Here is a 22,858-nt window from a genome sequence, read left to right on the forward strand (position 1 = left end):
GTTAAATCAAATCCAGAGGTACAACTGCTGTGAAGAATGGATGGCACCACAAACATCACGAATTACTAATGCATCAACATTTCACCCACATGTTTACAGTATGGCGGGACTCCACACACCTTTTTGATGTTGCTCATATAAAGTGGTGTGCTAGTTTCTCTTCTTTCTGCCCATACACAAACAGAACAAAGGGAGTCTCCTTAAGTTTGCATTCGGAAGTCCTGCACAAGTTTTGCTTCTGAACGAACTACCTGAGGTGATGTAAGAGTATTCCTGCAAAAGTAAACCATGGCAAACACTACCAATGCAAATTACAGTCATCTTTTTCGGGACCATTCATAATACTTAGAAAAACTAAAGACAATGGGCGGAATACCATAATTAGTCTCAGTCACTGGTAATTACTTGCGGCCACATTCCAGTACAGAGCACAAACTGCCACACACCGACACAAGCTCCACCTCACTGAAGAGACTCAACAAAGTTAAAACTGGTCTGAGGCTACTTGTGTTACTGGGCAAAAGCTATGTGCTTAGATGCTTGGGCTGGACTGTTCCTATTGGAGACCACCCAAGCCTGATTTACATATTATTGCGCCCTATCTGGAGTGGCAAAAAGAATGACATGTAATGCAGCTCACCATAATTACCAGTGGCTATATTGAATCAAGGATTACACTCATGTTTTATTTCTCTCAGTGTGATGTCTGATGTGTAACCGGTATGACCCCAGGTAGGTCCACTAGCTCATTGTGCTTGATGCCTAATTGTGCCTCATTGATAAGTTGTCAAGGGCTGGATGTGAAACTCATCCTGGTAACATCGATCTTGCACCCCCACCAAGCACTGCTTATGATCTCACATATTACATCACTCATGACATGTTCTATGACATTATTTATGACATCACTCACAACATTTTTCTCATGATGCTAGCAACCAATCAGAGCGCTCACTCCACGGGAGCAAGATGGCCCAAGGCGAAAGAAACGATCCTTAGGCCAATTAGAACATTCTGTTTTTTAAAATTGGGTCAGAGGGACTCTCTTGCAAGAGTCCCTCAAACCCAGTTCCAGATATACAATTATGTTTTAACCTTAATTTGTCAAGAACTACTGAAACAATCTACACCAAATCACAAAATGCACAATCTTCATACCAAGATCTAGCTTCCTGCCAAATTTGGTATAGTTCAGTTCAACAGGTTTTGCTGTAGCCCTGCCTAAAGAAGTAAATGGAAAATGAACAGGGATTTTGCATTTTGGAACCACCCTTTTTCTCAGCCCCCACTTGACGGATCCCTCTGAAACTTTCCATGCACAAACTAGGCAAATAAGAGCACGTTTTTTAAACAGTTTGTGGAGTTTTGTCAAACGGTGCTAAAGGTATTGCTGACACAATAAAGGCATGTCCTATAGAACCGCTGACGTAACTATAACTACACAGTGGCAACTGGGTTGTTACAGTGAGGTCCATATAGTAGGTCAATAAAATAGCAATGCTATCAGCACAACGTTTTTTTACAAGCTTGTGACTTTAGTGAACAGATGCCACAGGCCAGCACTCCACTCTGAAAAATGTGGCAGATCCAGACTACAGAGCAGTTCATCATCTTCCACTTTTATAGGCAAATCAAAATCTTGATTACAGTCTGATATCAAAGGGAGTCTTCAAGGCTGTGATGTTTGCAAACAACTGCTGTTATCACACTAAAAACTGCCTCCACCTCATTTCCATTAAAGCTACATGGGTTGCAAAAGCCTAACGTTCTGAAAACTGGGTTGTGGTCCTAAAACGTTTGGGAAGCACTGGTGTACACTGGCACGCCTTCAGGAGCACAAGCTTTGAAACAGTTGTTAAGCACATTTACACAGGTCTGCAGTAATTCATCGATTTTGGAAATGTTATTGGGCGTTCCCTCTATTGAAACAAAGTTTACAAAAGTGCTACAACCAACTAACTGGGAATTCTTACAAGCAGCCACAGACTGTTCCCGGACTTTTCAATTCCCAGAAAAGTTACACATCAGGGAAACTATTTCATGGGGGGTGGGATCCAGAAGCCTAAATAAATCTGTGTTCCCACACAGTCAGTACAAGCTCACTCGGGGCCTGAATCAGAACGGGCCTCCGCACTCGTGGCGGAGGTCCCGCAGCCATGGGGGAGTCTCTGGAATTGGGGCAGAATCTCTGGAATGAGGATTCTCATTGCGGAGATTCCGACAATGACTGGGGGCCTCCGCCATGAGTGCGAAGGCCCTTTGTGATTCTCATTGTGGGGATTTGCCACCAGTGCAGAGACTCCCCCACGACTGAGGTACCTCCGCCACATGTGCAGAGGCCCGTTGTGAATCAGGCCCTCAGTATTTCCATTCCACCTGTTTGACTCTGAATACTGAACAGTCCTGCAGCTTCTACTGATCCCACTGTACACAAGCACATACATTCCAGGAGTTCATTCCCCAGGAAAGCAAACCGTCCGCAGACAATCCAGGCCTCATAAGCCCTGGAAAATAAGTCTGAAAACTGTCTACCACAGTTCAGGCACTGGTCCCTGGTGAAGCAAGAAATAGAAACAACTCTTCCATTATACCTTTGCAAGTAAATATGACTTACTATCAGTCGAAGAAAAGAAAGTATTCCTTTTTTGGCTGAGTTCCAGGTTCAGATGTGAGTAAAAGTGACTAGGGGGGCGGGGATAAACTAAAGCAAAATTCTGGGATACCATTGGTAAGGAGAGTCCAACCTATGCTACACTAGTCTTCATACTCCATCATCTTATATTTCCTATAGTGTGATGCAGGTCATGCTTAAGGACAATGCTGAGTGGACAACTAATCTCCCAGAATCCCTTACATGGAGAAGCCCTCTGTCTAAAGCCTGAACCTTTCCCTCACATCTCACACAGGAAATTCACTAGCTTTCCACTAAGCTATTCCCTTCACCTCCGTCTGAAATTAACAGATAAAATGCTCACACAGCATTTGTGCCAGTGTTGGTAGGGAATCCTTCTCAGTGAGAACAGCACGAACAGAAGACCCATATGCAGGTCCAAGCAGAAGCAAGTTAATCACTGACAGCTCTCCCCATCTTCTTGTCCTTTATTCACAGGAATCTTTGAACTCTGGGATACAAAGAGCTCACACTGTGGCTTTTAAAATAATCTAATCGGTTTCAACTACAGCTCAAGAGATGCAACTCTCAGTTAAAAAAAAATATTCAACAGGGATTCAAAACCATCCCTGGGTAGGTGTATTTCAAGCAAAACTATCTATTATGAGTTGGCCAGAGCTGTAGCCCTCTGTGGAATACAGTGGTGACCCCTCCCATTAGGGCAGAAGAGCATCGCCCCCCTGCAGCCAGTGCAGCAAAAGTGAAAAATAAAATGGTAACAAAATAAATGACCATTTTAGTTTTCACTGATCCAGCCCGAGCAGTGTTTGGGGGCGGGCTACTGCTGACTGGCAGCAGGGAAGTGGTGCTCACTCAACCAGTTTAGACTCCGCATGTCTGTTTGTCAGCCTGACATGCGCAGTGTAAACCTCTCCACCTAGCTGTCTCAGACAGCTGGGGGAGAGCAGGCACTGGCCCCCTGTGCCTGCTGGATCGTCAAGGCAGCCCTCTTCAGCCAATCCTGGTACTGCTCTCATGCTGCTCATCTGCATCATGAAAGCAATGTCGGGATTTGGAAAGGGGAGCTGGCTGAGGCTTCAGGAGGATTTGCGCTGACTGCAATCAAGATGAAAAAGATACGTTTGTCATTTTATTTTTACCTTTTTCGCCCACTGACAGGCCCTGTGTGAAACTTGCATTGCCTTCAGCCTTAATTCCAGAGCTCTCCGTCACGGCCCGTTATACAATATGTTAACGAGCCATGATTGAGAGCTTTGTAATGTGAGTCTAAAGGCATTGTGACTCTGGGTTTTGCAGTGGCTTGACGACCCTCCACTTTTGAGGGTCACCGACCGCCACTGGTAGAATACGGCTCATAATGTCTGGCTCACTGCTCCAGTCCTAAATTCACCAGATGAGAGGACACCAATTTTACCATCCAGAAGACCAGCTTCTAAAATCACTTAAAGAACGGGCAATGGCCTGGGGGCACAATCGCAGCGTAGCCACATCCAATGCACTTCTTTAGCATGGTGTAGCATGATTCTACCCCACCGGCATATAACCTGACCCTCTCCCTGATTCCCTCATCACCCCAAGCTCGGCTGGGGTCACCCTCGCCACCCCAAGCTCTGGTGGGGTCGCACTCGCCACCCCAAGCTCTGGTGGCATGGCCATCTACACTCAGCACATCTGTTCTAAGACTAAGAACTGAATATATTGCCCCCCTTTTTTATTCCAGGCCTTTCACTCTTTTGGGTTTTTCTGTAGTCACAACATTGGGCATTGAGCAGACTGTGACATATTTTTTTTTTATTCGGCGGGGTGGGGGGGGGGAGGCATTTTCAGCTGTAATGCTCAACTGCGTTCTGCCCTTGTGTCACCAGTGGGAAATAACTTCGAGAAGCTGGCAGGAAAGTAAATAAAATAAGAAACTGGTGTGCAGAGATCCACATTTCCATGACGAGCTATTCTGCTTCCCTGCATGGAAGATAGTTTGGCAATCTAACAACCTTGCTAAATGCGGTTTACATGCAGCTAATCTAAGCATTCATCAAATATGTCTCCTTAGACTGTCTGACGTGTACTGTTCATTTCAGACCTGAAGTGTCCCTGAAGACTTTAATCCTGTGTGTTGCACCTTTGCTCACACCACAGTGAAATAAGGTATGTGAGTCTGTGATTCGTCCAAACATTTAGCTCTCTGTGATTCAATGCTGTCTCCAGTGGGTAGCCACTTCTGGCTATAGCTTGGCAAGCTTCGAGTTTAAGCAAAGTGTGACATTCTACCAAGTGCATGTATTTTTCCATTGATTCACACCACCTTATAAGCACCAGGAAAAAAAATATTACAATTTGTGAAGCATGATCTTCAGAAAAGAGATTTTCAGAATATAGCGTACAAACGCAAATTATAAGCAACTGGGTTGTTCAACCCACTCATGAAAGACACTCATGGTTGGCCTTTGCTACCTGTCTAATGAGATAGGAAGACCAGGGCCAGATCACATGCACTGCACCTGTGCTGGGTAATTTTGCACCTCTCCTGAGCTGTTGTGCATTAGGGCTGGACTGAGATTTGCACCAAAGATTGACACAACAAATCATTTTAGTAATGAGAGTTAACTGCAAGCATAATATTTGCACTGGTTTTCGGAGAAAATGGCAATGCAAAATTCAGTGGCGGCTCCTCCGCAAAGGCAGAGGAGCATCACCCCACTGCTCCAAAGGAAAAATACAATGATAATAACGTATTGTTATTATCATTGTATTTTTCCTATGGAAGTCAGGCGTTCGCGGGGTGGGGCAAGACAGCGCAGGGGGAGGACTGGTTTGCACTCCCTAAGTGCGCATGACTGTTGGCCGGCCCTCTTGGGCCAGTCAAACAATCCTGCACACTTTGCATGCTCCCCAACAGGCTGCATTACAGAGGAACATGCAAAGTCTCCCCGTACCTGTCTGAGCGCCGAACCACGGCGCTCAGACCATCTACAACGCTGCATTGCAGAGTTGTAATTGGCTCATGAGAGCCTGCTGCCCTGGTGCTTCCTGCTGCTACTGCCGGCCAGGACTGGGTCGGGAAGATGAAGAGGACGGAGGAGAGGCGCTGTGCATCCGTCCGTCCATTTCAGGTAAGATTCTTCTCCATTCGATCACCGCCCCGCCACCCCTGTTCGGTAGCAGCCACTACTGGCAAAATTACCCATACCTTGCTTACAATTAAATGACTGGGCCTTTTCCTGGTGGTTGCATGAAAAATCAGAGCCCGAGACCTTTTGCAGGAAACCACAAAACCAACACCTGAGATCTCACCACAGCAGAATGAGATACTCTTGGGGGTCCAATATGAAAGAGCTCCTCTCAAGACACTCTAAAACATCTGGGGTGAGACCGGCTTCTAAAGGGCTGTCTGAAGCTAATGATCGAACTAACACAATCGCCTCTATTGTATTAATGAAAGGCAATCGAAGAACCAACTTTCAGTAGTCGCATATAAGACACTCCTCACAATGAGACTGCCAGACTGACAAGTCTACAACAGCAAACTACAACTTTACAAGAAAGGACTCACCACCACAGCAGCCAACCCCACCTAAATGGACTAGCGCCACTCGGGTAATTAACTCAGAAAAGCTTCACATAAATCACCTTATATCAGCCCGGGGCCCACACAGCAATGTTTCTTTTTCGTCTTTTTTTAGCTCCTCCCCTCCACCCTCCGTTCCTTCACATTCCATGGATGCCATTTAGGGGTCACAAGGGGTCGCACCTGCGGCCCCTGGCTTGCCCCATGCGACTGCTGGCTTTGCGACTACTGGCTTCAGAGGTGGCAAAACCAGTACCACTAACAGGAGGGGGGGACTCTGCATTCCTTATCATCTGCCTGTTTTTCACTATACAAATAGTGAATAATATTCTATTATTCACTAGTAGTGTAATAAAAAATGGAGCACATTTAGGACCTATGGTGACGGCTGTGGAGAGCAAAAACGGTTTTAAATGTAGGTTGTATGGATGCTTACAGATGAAAGAGTATATAAGTGAGAGTGTGCGCATGTGAGAGAAAATGTTTCCGTATGTGTAAACATGTGTGTGTGAGTGAAAGTGGGTGACAGTCAAGTGAGAGGACCTGAGTGAGATTGCGGCCCAGATTTACTGTTCTTTGACACAAAGGAACATTGCACCAAAATTGCTGTGCTGCGCCAAAGGGGGAAGAGGACAAATGTGCCAATCTAGTAAGATATGGTAAATTTTTTCTCTCCCTGTAAGCCAATGCATATACCATTGGTCAGAGTGCAAAGTGTGAGCATTTTCTGAAGCACAGGCTTTTTACTGGAAGGGGCCTCTATTCCCACTTTATATGTGTGATGTACAATGCAGCTCACAAGCAGAGTTAGACAAGCATTTGCAATGCAATAGGTCTCGCAATTACGAGATTTTGAGCTATTGGCATTGTAAATGGCAATGCCTTTTATTTATGTGTTTTAAAAATCTGTATATTAAAAGGCATTGTCATTTACAATACCAATTGGTTAAGTTTGTAAAATGCGAGACCTATTGCATTGCAAATGCTTGTTATATAGCCATACTGAAGTCCAAGCAGACGTCAATGCCCAGCATGCTCACTGTGCACAGAGTACTGAAATGTGCTTTTGCATGAAAAAAGTGTTAATTTTCTGTGAGTACAGATTATGAAAAACAAAAATACCATAAATTGGACATAAAACTATTGTCCTTTTTCCCGATCAAAAGAGGGACTACATAACACGGTATAGTTTCTAAGCTAACGAAATTCCACACATGAAAAACCCACTCGACTGTTTCGTGGAGGTACTGTTTCAGAAAGTATGTGCACTTTTTTGAAAAGATGTGTTCAGTGATGGAAATATTACCCTTTAACAAAAAGCATGTTATTAAACAAAAAGCAGATCATATTACTGGCTTCTAGAGGGTACACTATTATTGAAAATAAAATGGAGTATAACGGCTGTATAAATAGGCAAGCAAAGCAAAAGATCCAGTCCGGATGGGCAGTCCAAAAAGGAGACAGGGCAGTAACCAAGAAGTCTCATTTTGAATCGGAAGCCAGCGTTTAGCATAAACCATGACGCCAGTCAATAGGAATGATGGGCGGGGCTTAAACTCCACTTCTGAAATCTTATTGATAATAATACGCCTCGCAGAGCGAGGAGCGCATGCGCGCTCCAGCAGTAGGTCTGCGAGACCTAAAAAACAAGAAGAAAGACAAGATTTCTTCTTGTTTTGCCAATTGATTTTGGTGAAAATTCCTCTCTACCAATGTTTGTAGACAAGGATTTGCGTCAAAACCCATGAGTTGTTGCATGGGAACGTCCATGGAACGCCCCTTGATACAAAATAATGCAAAGCAGGCATAGCGCAACTTTACGTTACTCTGTGATTCTATCCAAATTCCCAACTATTGTGATGTTAGGGTCAAGTGACATGCTTTCCTGGAAAAAAATCTGTGTTAGGGTGTCAAATGGTGTCACTTCCTATGATGTCATTAAAGGCAATGGGTATGTGATGTCACCTCTGCTACCCCAAGCATTTTGGTAATCGACACCCTTGCCCTTTTTCCATTTTTAACTTTTCTTCTTGAGGCATTGTGATTTTAAAATGGTTAAAAAGGTTTTCGTTGGTGCTAAAAGCCTAATACTTTCCATTTAAATCAAAGTGCGAGTAGTTGAAGCAACAGAAACACTTGCATTAATTAGGTTGAGGTCAGAATGGAGTAAGTAGGTACCAAACCTTAATATATAAACGCAAAGGAAATAGTCCGTAAATATAGTAAGGCTCCGGCGAAAAAGGAATGAACATCACATGCGAGGAACTCAAGGATGAGCTAAATGCACAGCAAGTACTTCTGGAATGTTCTACAGAGAATGTTCTACTGGCGTTGCTAAGTAGAAAGAACATTTGGAGGAGCAAGCAGAGCAGGCGAATACTGGGCTAATTAAATTATCCGGCTTTCATAACAAACAGCAAAATGTTAAGCAAAGTCTTACAACTATGCCGTGCTAACCTAAAAGCGAAAAAAAAATATATAAATACATTTTAAAAAGACAAGCTTTCTTTGGTTCCTTGTCTGTAAATCAGTCATTTTTTCTTTTTCGCTGCAGGCTCAATTGCTGAATTTTTGCTCTAACGCAGCATGTTGAAACCGGCCATTAAATTCACTGTACCAACAATTTGTTGAATTGAGGGGTGCATGACAGTTCAACTGCAAATAATGTGTGAGGCAGGGCAATGTGTCATCTGCATGCTCTGCACAACTAAGGCAAGAAGCAAACATAACCGGTCAGTCTTTTCTATGCCATCAGAGGGTCGGATACAATTTACAGTTGAACAGTTCCACCAAGTGATAGATGCACACTGCACAGGGAGAAAAAACCAGAGTGACAGAAGCTGGTGTGCATAAAAATATGCTATTTAAGTCATAATTAGCCATCAACCTCTTGACAGCCACAACACAGTCATAATCATAAAACGATTTGCTTGTTTGTTTGAACAAATCTTTTGTTCTATTTCTTTTCTCCTTTCTTGGTTTTCATTTTCTAATTTTTTAATGTCATTGGACACAAACTAAGTTAAATAATGTGCCTCACAGGTAATACTCTTGCCTCTAGCAGACTCTTTGTCAAAGATCATTTAATTTCTGGGGGTTTTGATGTGACACAAGCCTTGTACATCTAGATACTTGTTAACACAATACACCGTAAGAACCCTAGAAGGTGCACCCAAAGAAAAGTATGTAGGTCTTTGTTGCAGGTACATTTTCCTCCTTTATTCCCAAATTATTTTTTTCTTTTCCATAAAAACAGCAAAGAATTGCAGCTGAACGTCATCATGAACTCTGGTCGGCAACCTCTCTGTCCATGTTCGATTGGTCGGACCCACCTATATGCAAATCAGCCTTGACCCTGCTCGTCACGGGACAGTTCAGACTGAACAGCCTGGCCAGGGTCCCACAGCACTGGAACACAAGCAACCCAGAACCGGTTTCGCCCTAGTAAGGGCTCCTCAGCCAGGTATAGCTTGATTCCAGTGGCACAGTGTTACTTAGGGCGGTACATTTAACACACAAAAGGAGGTGGGGGAAAACCTGCAATTTACCTAACCACTGGAACAATTGCCAGTGGTTAGACTTATTGTAAGCAGCCTCCCATCTCTTTTTGTGTGTTTAAGGTAACACGCTAAGTGGCTACTGGTATGAGCAGATGTGGGTCCCCTTCCACTGTGCCACTGGAACCAAGCTGTGCCTGGCTGAAAGAGCCCTGATAAGGGCAAAACCAGTCCTGTGTTGCTTGTGTGCCAGTTCAGGAAGGTAGTTCGGGCTGGACTGTTCCTATTGAAGCAGGTTCAAGAGTGATTTGTATATGACTTGGTCCAAACTGGGTCCAAACTGAGGTGGCATTGTGGGCAAAAGAATGATGGACTGCAGTGCTACCCCAAGCGATTTCCAAGGGGCTGGACTTACTGCAAGTCGCCCCATCACCTTTTGTGTGTTTACTATAAAAAGATGAACCGAGGTTATACTGGCCACATATAGCCCTCATCACTAGTTGCCCTGGGTGGTATACCTGCTGTGACAACTGTCTCGGTCAATTCTTAGGAGCATAGTGTTCACTTTTAATGGGTGCTGGGATACTGGGCGTGAACCTACCCAGTGCATTTATGCACCTGTTGAAACCACATACAGGTCAGCTGACATTTACCACTTGCTCATAGCAAGAGAACGGCAACCAGGAATCTTCCTCTTGTAGAGGGCTCTGTGTTCTAGGTTCTGCCTGATACTCCCCTTTTCGGAAGAGCTTATATGCAGGTTTAGTGGTGGGGATAAATGCTGGACTAGTCATTTATGGCCTCAGTATCCACCCATATACATTCCAGCAGCCGCGGCCCGTGGAGGGAGTTCCGTGGGGCGGAAAGGCGGGGCGGGGGAGGGGCAGGGTGGGGGGGTTCTAAAAACCGGAATATGGATAATTGCAGGTAAGTAAACAATAAAATAAATAAAACGAATTTTGTTGCGCGCCCTGCATCGCAAAATGCGATGCAGCGTTAGCGATGCAGTGCGCGCTACGAAATTCGTTTTATTTATTTTATTGTTTACTTACCTGTAATTATCCATATTCCGGTTTTTAGAACCCTCCACCCTGCCCCTCCCCTGCCCCGCCTTTCCGCCCCACGGAACTCCCTCCACGGGCCGTGGCTGCATTCCAGCTAACTTGAAAACAGGCCCTTAGTGGACATCCTCATTCAGGCAAACTTGAATGAAAACAGCTGAAACATCTTCAATTGCAGTTATACTCCAGCACAAATCAAGGGTCAATCCATCCAAACAATGGGTCATATGGAAATTCAAATCACTTGAAAGCAGATCTTGGGAAATGAGAGAGAGGATAAAATGTATAACACTCAGAAAGTATACATCCCACCACAACTTCTACAGAACAACTGTTTCAGAGGCCAAGGAACAACACTGAACAGACATGGCCCACTTCACAAATCTCTCAAGTTTATTTTATTCATGCTCAGCTACTAAAAACCATAGTAAGTTTCTAATGAGAACCGTTACTAAAATTTATAAAACGTTTAAAACTAGGAAAGGGAATGACCAAATTAGATCTTGTGGCCAGATAGTTATAAAATATTCAGTTGAATAATAAAATACAAAATGTCAAATCCATCTCTCAAAGCAGTAATTAATAAATAAACAAGGCAATACAAACTGTAAAACCAAATTTATCGTTGTTGGAAATAGTTCGGACAGCCTTCGATCAATGTGTTGCCCAAGACATCTTTAGTGTCTGTAATGAGTTAAACTGTGGGTAATTTTGTGCGTTTGGAGCTCAGTAAGCCATTTCCATCATTGGGAAAGTGCCGGTGCATTGACCGATAAGTGTGTTGCATACTGAAACAGATTTACAAATGTCTCTTTGGTGCATAAAATCAGTCTTACAAGTGGAACTGTTGTTAAACTCTACATCCAAAACGGTGGTTTAAGTCCAAGAGCCAGAATCTTTATAGTTTTGAATACATATGAATGAATGCCTAAATGAATGAATGAACGATGGCCCATATTGACAAAAGTAATATAGCTTTGAATCTGGATGTAGTCAAATTCTGGTCTTGCAAATTAGGCAATGTTTAAGTGCAGACCACCTATAGGGTCCACTGGCCACAGTCTTTAAACAGGGCTTCAGAGCTGCTCCAAAGTTTCTAATGTGGGCAGATCTTTAAAAGATAAACAAACAAAATGCAACAATATGTGGCCTGCCACTGCAAACGCCCTACCACCCTTAGAATTAAGTTTAAAACTAGGAAATGAGAGAAGGGTTTGGTTCAAACTAAGAAGACCAACTGATGTAAGGCAGTTGGACTTAACAGATGGTCACACTTGTACATCTACCGAGCCACTTAAACTGAAGAAGTTCCTCAGACTATACACATTTTCCACACTCACACGGTATTCAAATTTGGTGAACTCCTACAGATTTATACCTCTGTGTAATTTCACAAATAACTGGAATACCTTTACAACACTACTCTACACTTATTGTATTTTGTATTGCAATTGCATAGCGCTTACTACTCCTGATGAGGCGTCGAAGCGCTTTTCGGCGAGTAGCACGCTACTCCGGGACCCATAGAGGGTTAGTGTTGAATTAGTATAGTAAAACATGGAAGTAAATTTTAAGTGGTGGATATGTTAGTCATTTATTTGGATTCAGAAGGATAGCAGAAGGATAGAAGAGGGAAAAAGGTTCGTATTTATATAGCGCTTCTTACCCCTGGTGGGGTGTTCAAGCGCTTTTTTGGGGCGAGTAGCACGCTACTCCAAAATCCCATAAAGGATTAGTGGTGAATTAGTACAGTGAAATATGAAAGTAATTTGAGTGGTGGATATTAGTCAGTTATTTGGAGTGAGAAGGTTAGCGGAGGGATAGAAGGGAAAGAAAGGTTTGCATTCATATAGCGCCTGTTACCCCTGATGCGGTGTTGAAGCGCTTTTTTGGCGAGTAGCACGCTACTCTGGAACCCATAAAGGATTAGTGGTGAATTAGTATAGTGGAAAATGGAACTAGAGAAGTGAACATGTAAACTTATCAGCTATACTTGAAGGTTTCATATATTACAATGTTCTCCAGTGTAAAGAAAAAAAATGATTAAGGAAAATGCACTTATTTATTGACTATATGCCCGCATATTTTTCACTATACTGATACTCTGCCTTATTCTACACATTTTGAGCCTCTGCATTTTTTTATATCTTATTTTCATAACCCCAATCCTAATATCTTTCTGCAACAAATTACTAACTGCTTTTTAATGTGTTTAATTTCAACCTAGATTCTAATTTCATCTCTACTACTACCTCTTTCGTATGCAAAATGAAGTTATCAAGGATTTAAGTTGTTTGTGTGAAAGATGATCGTGTGTCCATGTATTATAAGAATTAAAATACCCTCTACCCAACATTTTAAGGATATTGCATGTCATCTCAGAATTCCATGACCTTTTGAAGGAACTCGGTCTTCCACCTTCATATGGTCACAGAACTCCACAGTAACTTACAGTATCCTTAGAATGTATGGCAGGAGGAATTTTAACCCATATATAATGCATAGCAGTGGGCTACAATGCTCTTGTAACATATTTCGGATAACGTCTTAGCAAGTGTGTGATTTTGTGTGTCACATAAATGATAACATTTATGATAATAAACATAGATTACATTTTTGTATATTCAAATGAGCTTACTTTAAAACACGATTATCATAAACATGTATAATGATCGGCAGTTTTCTGGTTTGATGTGCACAAATTACATTTGCATGATACTTTTGGCTATGTACGGTATAACCACTTTTAACATAACATCTGCTGCTAGACAGATGTAAATTTATTCTATATTCATAACAGCACCGGCGGTATTTGGGGAGCCTGTTTCTTTTAATATCGTTCTGTTTATGAAAGAATTAAAGACTCGGCCTTGTTTTAATGTGTAAATTGATTTATCAGTGAGGCTGTGCTCACTGAAAATTAATTTCTGCATATTTCCTTGCAGTAGCGGAGCAGGGTTTGTTTAGCTATATATTCCTGTGGGTTTAAGTTTACTCCTTCAACTTTTTCTGGGGTGTCTCATGTGTTATACATGAAAAATAAATCATGGCTCTGTTTTAAGAAAAAGGTGTCGGGTCGGATGTATTTACAGTTATTCACAGGCTGCGTTGTGCGAAGAGGCAGGCTTTGCGAGGGTGAAAAGCCAAAATTGGAAGGGATGATGTACAAAACTGTTTTGCAGTCACAAAGCTTGTGAATCACACAATCATAGGATTTGGAACTGCCCAAGCTCATATCACAATGCAGAAAAGCACTTTGACATCTGGCAGTGTCTTTCCAATTCACAGTCAGTGGCATAACAATAGCCCCCGCACCCCTGCAGTGCGGGGGGGGGCTGCAGTGCGGGGGGGGGGGGGCTCCTGAGCTCCAGGTCCAGGCGGCCACCACCGTGCAAGGGCAGGCTTGAGAGCTTCAGACTGGGTCAGGAGCTGGGCAGGGGGTAGGGGGCCTTCATGCAGTTTGCAGGGTGGCCCCCTCAAGTTTCGTTACGCCACTGTTCACATAATGCACTTTATGGCAGTTTAGGATTCAGAAAGAGGAGGAGGTGTGTAAATCACTATCATATGTATCAATACTTTGTAATCTCAATTGCGGTCTTATACCGTTAATGCCATACTACCTCCTCAAAGGTGGCTGCACAAGATCTGCGTAGTGAAAGTTGGTCATAAAGGACAACTTCCACACTGTGAATTTGGGTTTGATCATCGGGGAGCCTACAGCAGTCAAGGGGGGTTGATGCATGGTCTCCAAATGTCATTTGCATCACGCCTGTTTTTTTATTGCAGCCTTTGGCCCTGTAAGAGACATGAGTTGTCATATATAAAAGGTTTTTGTATGTGAACTTTGGGGATGAGAGATTTTGTCCCATGCAGACCTCCATCCAAGTGTTCACAACAGGTTACAAGGACTCTTAGACTGGCCCACCCACTAATAAAATTGACGATTTGACTGCTATTGGGTCTGACCTATCTAGCGCTATAACAAGACTAGACGCAGCTTTGGATGCTGAGGATAGCATGCAGAAAGTTACCTTCAAGTTTCTTTGATCCATTAATCACTTACTTCCTTGTGCCAAATCCGCATAGTAAGAGGAAACGTCGAAATAATTGTGCCCGTTTCAATAAAAAGTGCAGGAAGCTCAGAAGCCAGCTAACCCTACCTATGAAGAATAAAGATTTAAGGCACATAAGTACCCTAAGGAAGTTGTACAAAGAAGGTCAATACAAAGCCAAAACGGATTAGGATGAGGAGGTGCAAGACCCCCTAAAAACTTGTGACAAGAACAATATGAATACATTTTGGTCTCTGATCACAGGCAGCTTCATGACCACTAAGCTATATTTCACCTTTAGCTTGGGTTAACTATTTTGAGGCCTTGTATGGCGACACATCAAGTGATTTCGCTAACGATGTTTAGAACACCCCTAAAGACCAAACTGAGTGTGCACTGACATTTGACCTATGTGATGTAGAAGCTGTGATAGGTGCCATCGCCCAGTGGAAAGCTCCTGGACCAGAAAGCATTCCAGGTGGTATTTTTATCTTTGACCCAAAAAAATTGTCTAACTATATTTTAGTGTTGAGTAATACCATTGACGAGGGAGCGCCTATCCCCAGTTCCTGGAAAGGTGCTGAGGTGATACCCAGTTATATTAAAGGGGATCACAGCCTGACAATGAATTATAGACCAATAAGTTTGATAGATTACATCCAGAAGGTTTTCTGCTGGGTGGTACTAGAGAAAATCTATGCCTGGATTGATGAAGGGAAAATACTCCGTATCAAGTAGGGTTCAGAAATAAAACTAGCATGGAAGACCATGTCTTCTGTTTTTTGCTTTAGTATTGGAAACAGTGATAATCTGCATTTGATAGGGTACCCCGTCAGAAGCTGTGGCAAGTGCTGCCAGAGATGGGAATGCTCCCTAACATTTTGTCAGTTACAGTTTATCTACATGAGGGTAATTTTGCAAGAGTTCAATGGGGAGAGCAAGTCCAGTTTTCAAATCCAATCCCGGTTAGGAAGGGCATCCGACAGGGATGTTTTCTTGCCCCTACTTTGTTTTTGTTGTATTTGAATGAGGTAGTGAATTGTCTTTCAATTCTACCTGCTGATGCACCATCCCTGGCTAAGATAAAGATCCCTACCGTACTCTCTGCAGATGCCACCTTGTTAGTGTAGCAAACACCAAGTGTGCTGCAAACCCTTTTAAACCGATTTGAGGCATTTTGTTCGGCACGAGGCCTAGAGGTAAATTACACCAAGTCTAGGTACTTGTCTATTAATCAGCATAAAACATTTAGAGGGAGAATGACTGTGGGTGGAGTAGGAAAGAGTGGATGCTTTTGAGTACTTGGGAATCAAGCTAAAGACTAGTATGATGTGGAAAAAGTATGTAAATAAAGTGATCCTAAAACAAATTATTGGTGATATTCTGAAGGAAAAGCGCACATCTTATAGCAAACCAGTCGCCCCAGCATTGTAGGTTTACGACTCGAAGGCTGAGGCCGCAGAGTTGTATGGCGCATAACGTTCGGGCTTTTGTAATTTAACAGACAGGGTTAAATCTGAACATAAGTTCATTAAAACCTTTGTTTTTCTTCCTGCTACTACTCCAATAAATCCACTGACCACGATGTGGGAAGAAAGTCAATCTAAGATAAAGCAAGGTTAAGGCCAGTCCTTTTTTGGAGGAGATTTCGTCTTGGTCGTCAGCGAAATGCCCAGCCTGTAAAATCCACAATAAAAAAGTAGCTCATGGTGACATGGATGACTTGATGTACCTCACTACCTTGTTCTATCTTTATTTATTTTGTGTTTGAAAAAGAAACCAATAAAATTATTTTGAATTTAAAAATGTAGCTCATGTTCTGTTTGCTTGTACGGTTTACACACGCCCGAGACTAACATGGATTAAGCCAGTCTGTTTACAACTAGGACAACTAGGGTTGCACAATTATTTAGTAGCTTTATGACAATAGGGCCTGATCCCACACCTCTTTTTGCATGTTCCGTTGCAAACTTTCTGGGCAGGATGTGGATTATAAGGCGGAAAGTGTTAACTCAAACTTAAGCTGGCCAGGCGAGTTTTTATTAGGGGATGACACAGCACTTTCCTCTAGGATAAGAGTGACTAATAGAAAAACTCATAATATAACTACTTAGTTTTATTGCTGATGTGCACATATTTTTTTCCTTTTCTTCTCTTTTTTTTTTAACTATAGTGATGTAGCGACTGAACATGGCACGCTGCACAATTTCGAACGGTTTTATTAGGGGAGGATACAGCACTCTCCTCTAGTAGGAAAGTGACCAATAGGAAAAATCATAATATAACTACTTAGTTTTATTGCTGATGTGCACGCCTCTTTCCCTTTCTTTTCTTTGTTTAAAAAAAAAAAAAAACTATTGTGATGTAGCAACTGAACACTGCACTTTGCTCAATATCTAACAGCTGTTTAGCTGTGCTTACCACCTCCAGATGATGACAATTGTGATTGGGCAGCCATTAAAAATGAATATATTGTGTAGGTTAACCTGATTTCATTTTATTAGGCTGGCAGAAGCGTTGGTAGAGCCATTTATAGACATATCATGCCTTGTAATTTTAGATATTGTTAAGCTATATTGCTCAAATAATTTTTATAATTGGCGGTTTTTATTCACTTTTAATACAAGTATGCTTTATATAAGATGCAATGCTAGAATGACTACACTTTTACATATGGCTTCTGTTTCACATTTGTTGTTTTTATAATGTTCTTACCTATTTTGATGTTTTATGGATTTTTAATCTGAAATAAACATGGATTCACTTTGAGGTGGAGCTTTGCACATCTTTGGGACCTGTCCCATTGTGGTACAGGGGCTTTGTACTTTCTGCATGCTGGAGACTGAGAGACAGAGCAATGTGACCTTATTCCTTTGGTACATCGGGTGCAAAGTACCACAATAAAATTGCAAGTCGCAAACAGAGTTAACACTGAGGAGCGGTGGCGGTCGGTGACCCTCAAAAGTGGAGAGGCGTCGAGCCAGTGCCAAACCCAGTGGCAGGCACTGTGATAATTCACAAGGCCTTTAGACTCAGATTCCAAAGCTTTCAATCATGGCTCGTTAACAGATTTTATAACGGGCCGTGACTGAGAGCTCGGGAATTAAGGCTGGAGGCGATTCGAGTTTCTCACAGTGCCTAAAAATAAAATGTAAAAACTATTTACCTACACTTTCTCGTCACCTTGAATCCTCCTGGAGCCTCAGCCAAGCCGCTCTAAATCCCAACGCTGCTCTCTTGCTGCAGATGAGCAGCATGAGAGCCGTGCCAGGACTGGCTGGAGCGGTGCTCCAGCAGGTGTAAGACAGCTAGGTGTAGAGGTTTACACTGCACATGTCAGTCTGGCCGTCGCAACACAGCCGGCCAATGAGACAAGGGCAGTGTGAACTGGTGGAGTGAGTACCACTCCCCTCCTGCCATTCAGCAGCAGCCCGCCCCCAAACACTGCTCGGGCTGGGGGCAGTGAAAAATAAAATGATAATTCATTTTATTTTCACTTTTTCTGCACTGGCAGCGGGGGGGGGGGGGTGCGCCACCTCTGAGGAGCCAGGTGAATCACAAAGAAACTGGAGAAGCAAATGTATCAGCGGTTTGCACCGCGGTTGCAAAGCATGGAGTGATTACCGACTTCCCTTCACAGTCATTAACCATCCACACAGTAGAACAGTAGAAGATGGCCTTGATGGACAGCTTCTACAATGAGGGCAGATGGGAGTGGAGGCATTCAATTCTAAGGGTTGCTGCCTGCTTCTCCCTCCCTTTCCTAGAGATCCCTTTTGAAAAGGGATCCTTTTCTGGCATTGCTAGAACAGGGATTGAATGCTGAAAGTCTGTGAATGCGAATACATAAATAGAGATACACTATCCGCTGCAGGACTGGATTTCTGTGTTCACTGGTTGCTATTCACAGGAAGAATTCTGCCTTCTGAGTACTGATCAGGCAGGTTTTGCGAGAATCCTTGTGAATCGCATCTTTCCGCATTCCAGATTAATGAATGCCTCTAGCACAGCACTAGGACTTGATCAGAAAACATTGCAGGTGTTGTGCAAACAGAGCTTTGCAATGCATTCTGGCCAATGAAACATTCTGCCCAGAGTCTTTTAAGGACAGGAAAAGGAAGAGCGTCATATGTATAGTAATACTACGGTTTAACGCATCAATATCTATGGAAAAATCTAGTCTTATACAAAACCTTGGTGATTTCTAAAAGATATATTTAAACAAGTCTGACATTTAATAATGGTTGGTCAGCAATGCATTCTTTGTCAATAGAAAATAACACTGCACCCCCTGTGGTTTTTAGTTTTGGCAAGGTGGTGGTTTGGCACAGCTCATACAAGAATGGGACCTGAAGCAGAAGTTAAACACATTTTCTTACTCTGCAAAAGAGTGTTTCCTCATCAGTGTAATGTGCTGCAGTGCACATTATTACAATTGCGGCCAAGTAATTCTGTTTTATGCAAATTGGTGCATTGCCCAACTGGAACATGAGTTGGGTGTTCTTGCCAACAGGAGCTGAAGTAATTCTCCCAGCTTGTCTCTCCTCACTGCTCCAAGGAATGTTTGATACCAGTGGAGGTGCTGTGGGCATTCTGAGGGATGCCAAGTAAAGAGGAATGAAAAAGAAAATGTGATGGATGGAATGCTGCAACAATGTCAACCATTCACTCCAGTACAGAGATCTGGGCCTAAATCCTTTGTTTTTTTGCTCACCAAGCCATTCCAGTTCAAAGCCAGTCATATGCAAATCAGTCTTGACCCTGCTCCTCATGGGAACAATGCAGCCCTAACTGCCAGGCCTGGTCCTCCCTGGACCGGAAACAAGCATCCTAGGATGGTTTTCAAGGTATCTCCCCTCATCAGCCAGGCTAACTTGACGCCAGTGGCATGGTGAGCATGGGACCCGTATAGAGAAAGGCACATAAAGGATCTTTAGGAGAAGGCCTGAACGCTGCCCTTTTAGTTCAGAGAAGTCTCGTGTTGAGTTAGCGTGCCTCCACATTGGTGGAGTAAGTCTGAGAAGCAAGCCACCTTGCATTGGTGTGTTTATGGCGCAATGCAAATACTGGACTTTTCATTCGCCATACTTCATCACTGTCACCCAAGAAGGACCACCGAGATGGTACCTAAGTCTCCTTCTCCCCTTAATCATTATTATGCGTGGGTGGTGGCTGAGCAAAATCTATTTAAAGCTCCACCTTTGCTTAATCACAGTCAGAGGAGGGTGAGTGCCAAGTTCCCTCTTTTATTATTTCCTGTCCCTCCTCCACTCCACTGCCATAATGATAATGGACTGGTCTTGCTCAGAAACCTGCCCTATTTTCCTCCTACTCTACCACAGAGCTCCATCTCACTCAATCCCTGCAATGTCTGATGCCCATCTTGGCAAGTACCACCTCACCCTATCCCACTGCACCCCAATGTAAGTCCTTGGAAATTCCTCCTCGGATGCGCTGCTCTTTCTCCATCCACCTTTCAAGTTTCTTCTTGCATTCTTGCATGTCAGCTATCCTTCTGAATGCTTCTCTGTGCCTCTTGTTCCCTTTTCTCAGACATTGACCCCCTTTCCACCCAACCATCTATCCCACCCATGCAACCGTGTCACAGGTTTAGGAAGTTTGGGGCTCTGCCACCTATCAATGGTAACTGGGAAATCCTACCTGAAGTCAGCCCAGGCTGTATGGGCCATGTCATAAGCGGGTGTGGGGGGACATGTGTGTGTGTGTGTGTCAGTATGCGCATCTTTCGGTGGCAATAGGAATATAAATGACTGCGCCTGTCTGTGAAAGTATAGGGATTATGGCACACTGCCTCCTCCCTGAATCTATGCTGAAGGTCTGGATAGTCTTTGGGTCTCAATGAAGTTAATAAAGTGATCCAGAGTGTTTTCCTTGTTCTCTTACTCGCTCTGTGTGCTGGATACTTTTTCAGACTGAGAGTATCCTATTAAAGTCATTTTGCAAATACTGTCTTCATTCTACCTCCCACAGCACAACCCCAAAATAATCACTTTAAAAAAGCAGAAACTGTTTATTTAGAGATGTCTCGGGTCTTGTTGATTTTTAGGCCAGGCGCTGTTCATATACACAAATTTGTTATTCTAAAAAGAAGAAACACACTGGGCTCCTTTTCATGCTTGCTCCTCTCACCAGTGTGCCCATGTTGGAGAAGTAGAATTTAGCAGTGTTTCCTGCAGGTATGTCATGTCAGACTAGCGCGTGGGTGGATGTGGAGAGAACCACTTCCTAAAAGATGCATGTTTATGCAGCTTGGGATCGTAAACTGCAACATTTGTGGTCATCCTCTCCATTTAAACATATTCGCTCTGTCCCCAGTGGTTTTCCTTGGGTGTATATCTGATGGATTTATATGTGAGGTCCAAATACACACAGTTTTTTTGTTGTACATTTGTTTATTCAGGTTTCTGTTAACATACATATAGATGATGTTGTAGCATAGCACATTAGGTACATGCATATACATCTTCCATTGTGTGGTATATGTCAGGGTAGAGCAAGAGCACCAAACAAGCATCAAGAACCACGGAAACAGATTAATTAAACATTCGAGTCAGCATCCATGCAGGGTTTCAGAGGTCTCCAACAGGGAGGGATCTCCACTCCGTGTGCAGGGTTGGCCCAACAACTACTCACTTGTCTGGTCTCCAATAGTACATGACCAATGAGTGCTCACCATCTAACGATTCGTGCTCGGCCAATGTGCTCCCTGATGTGTGTATCTTGGTTGAAGCTGTGTTGTTTCCTCCCTCCTCCCCGCCAGATTCCCCGTCATCTCTCTGCCCCTCACCGAGTTCTCCCAGTGCTTCCAGCATGCTAGCCCAGCTTTCAAGATCTCTTTCCGCATTTTCATCGATAAACACCCTCCTAAGTCTGCGTTCTTCTGCCACAACCCACTCTATCAAGTCGGACTTCCACTTGGTGACAGCCAAGGGGATGGGACTGGCCCAGTGTATTGCTATACAGCATTGTGCCAGTAGAAGGCCCAATTGGGAACATTTGTATCGTATTTTTCTCCCCTTCTTGGGCAGTGGTATCAGCCCCAACACACAATGAGATACATACTGTTTAAGTAATCTATCATGAATATTGTAAGGGCAAGAACAATGATCATACAATCAAGGCCATGCAGCATTTATACAGACTGTAACATGCTCTTTGGATGAGATAACCGAGCATTTTCCCCTTTGTTAAATGGAACAAATGTTGTCACCACACCACCAGACCAGAAAAGGAACACCACTAATAGATACTCCTTCAATATTGTGGGCCCCACTGGTTACGACCTCCGCCTGTCAAGATAAGTTCTGTTTTGCTGGGGTTGAGTTTTAGATGATTGAGGTTCATCCATTGCTGGATGAATGTCATAGTGGATTGAAAGTCAGTTATAGATTCAGGGGAGTTGTCGATTGAGATCATGAGTTGGAGGTTGTATGCATAATTGAAGGTGTATTAAGCTTAACGTATCTATCAGACACCCATCCAGTCCAGACCTAGAACACATTTAACATTAACAAGAAGTCTACTAACACTGACACCATAAAAAGCAGCCTATGCATATCTCAGCAACACCACAAAAAAGAAAAATCTGCAATTCCATCACCACTGCCCCGGAAGTCCTTCACTATACCTCCACATCTACATTTGCTATTCACCTTGTTCCGACTACAGAATCTACTGGAGCCTTAAACTTAGATCTCAAAATAAAAACATCCAAGGCGTCTTCCACCCCATGCTAAGCTACATGTTTTAAACAACTGTCCCCTCATATGGAGAGGGGCATACATGTCTTAATCAATGCCTCCCATCAGGCACTCTATGCAGCCTTCTGAAACATGTCATCATCACTCCTTATCTGAAAGAAAAACAACCACTGACCCAAAACTACTCGTCAACTACTGCCATATTTTCAACCTCACTTATATCTGCGAGTTCAGAATTACATGGAACCTAACCACCTTCTCCAGGACTTGACTGATGATTGGCTACACTAGCCAAAAAGAGGGAAGAACTTCTCCTTTACCTTGATGATG

The 22,858-nt window shown here is 43.2% G+C and overlaps 1 protein-coding gene across 6 annotated transcripts in view; it reads right to left on the reverse strand.

Annotated features, from left to right (window-relative positions):
* SULF2 (sulfatase 2) overlaps positions 1 to 22,858 on the reverse strand; it is a 365,924-nt gene that overhangs the window by 262,059 nt on the left and 81,007 nt on the right. The gene's annotated exons all lie outside the window — the stretch shown is intronic.

Source organism: Triturus cristatus, chromosome 7, assembly GCF_964204655.1.
Source record: "Triturus cristatus chromosome 7, aTriCri1.1, whole genome shotgun sequence".
Lineage (NCBI taxonomy): Eukaryota > Metazoa > Chordata > Amphibia > Caudata > Salamandridae > Triturus > Triturus cristatus.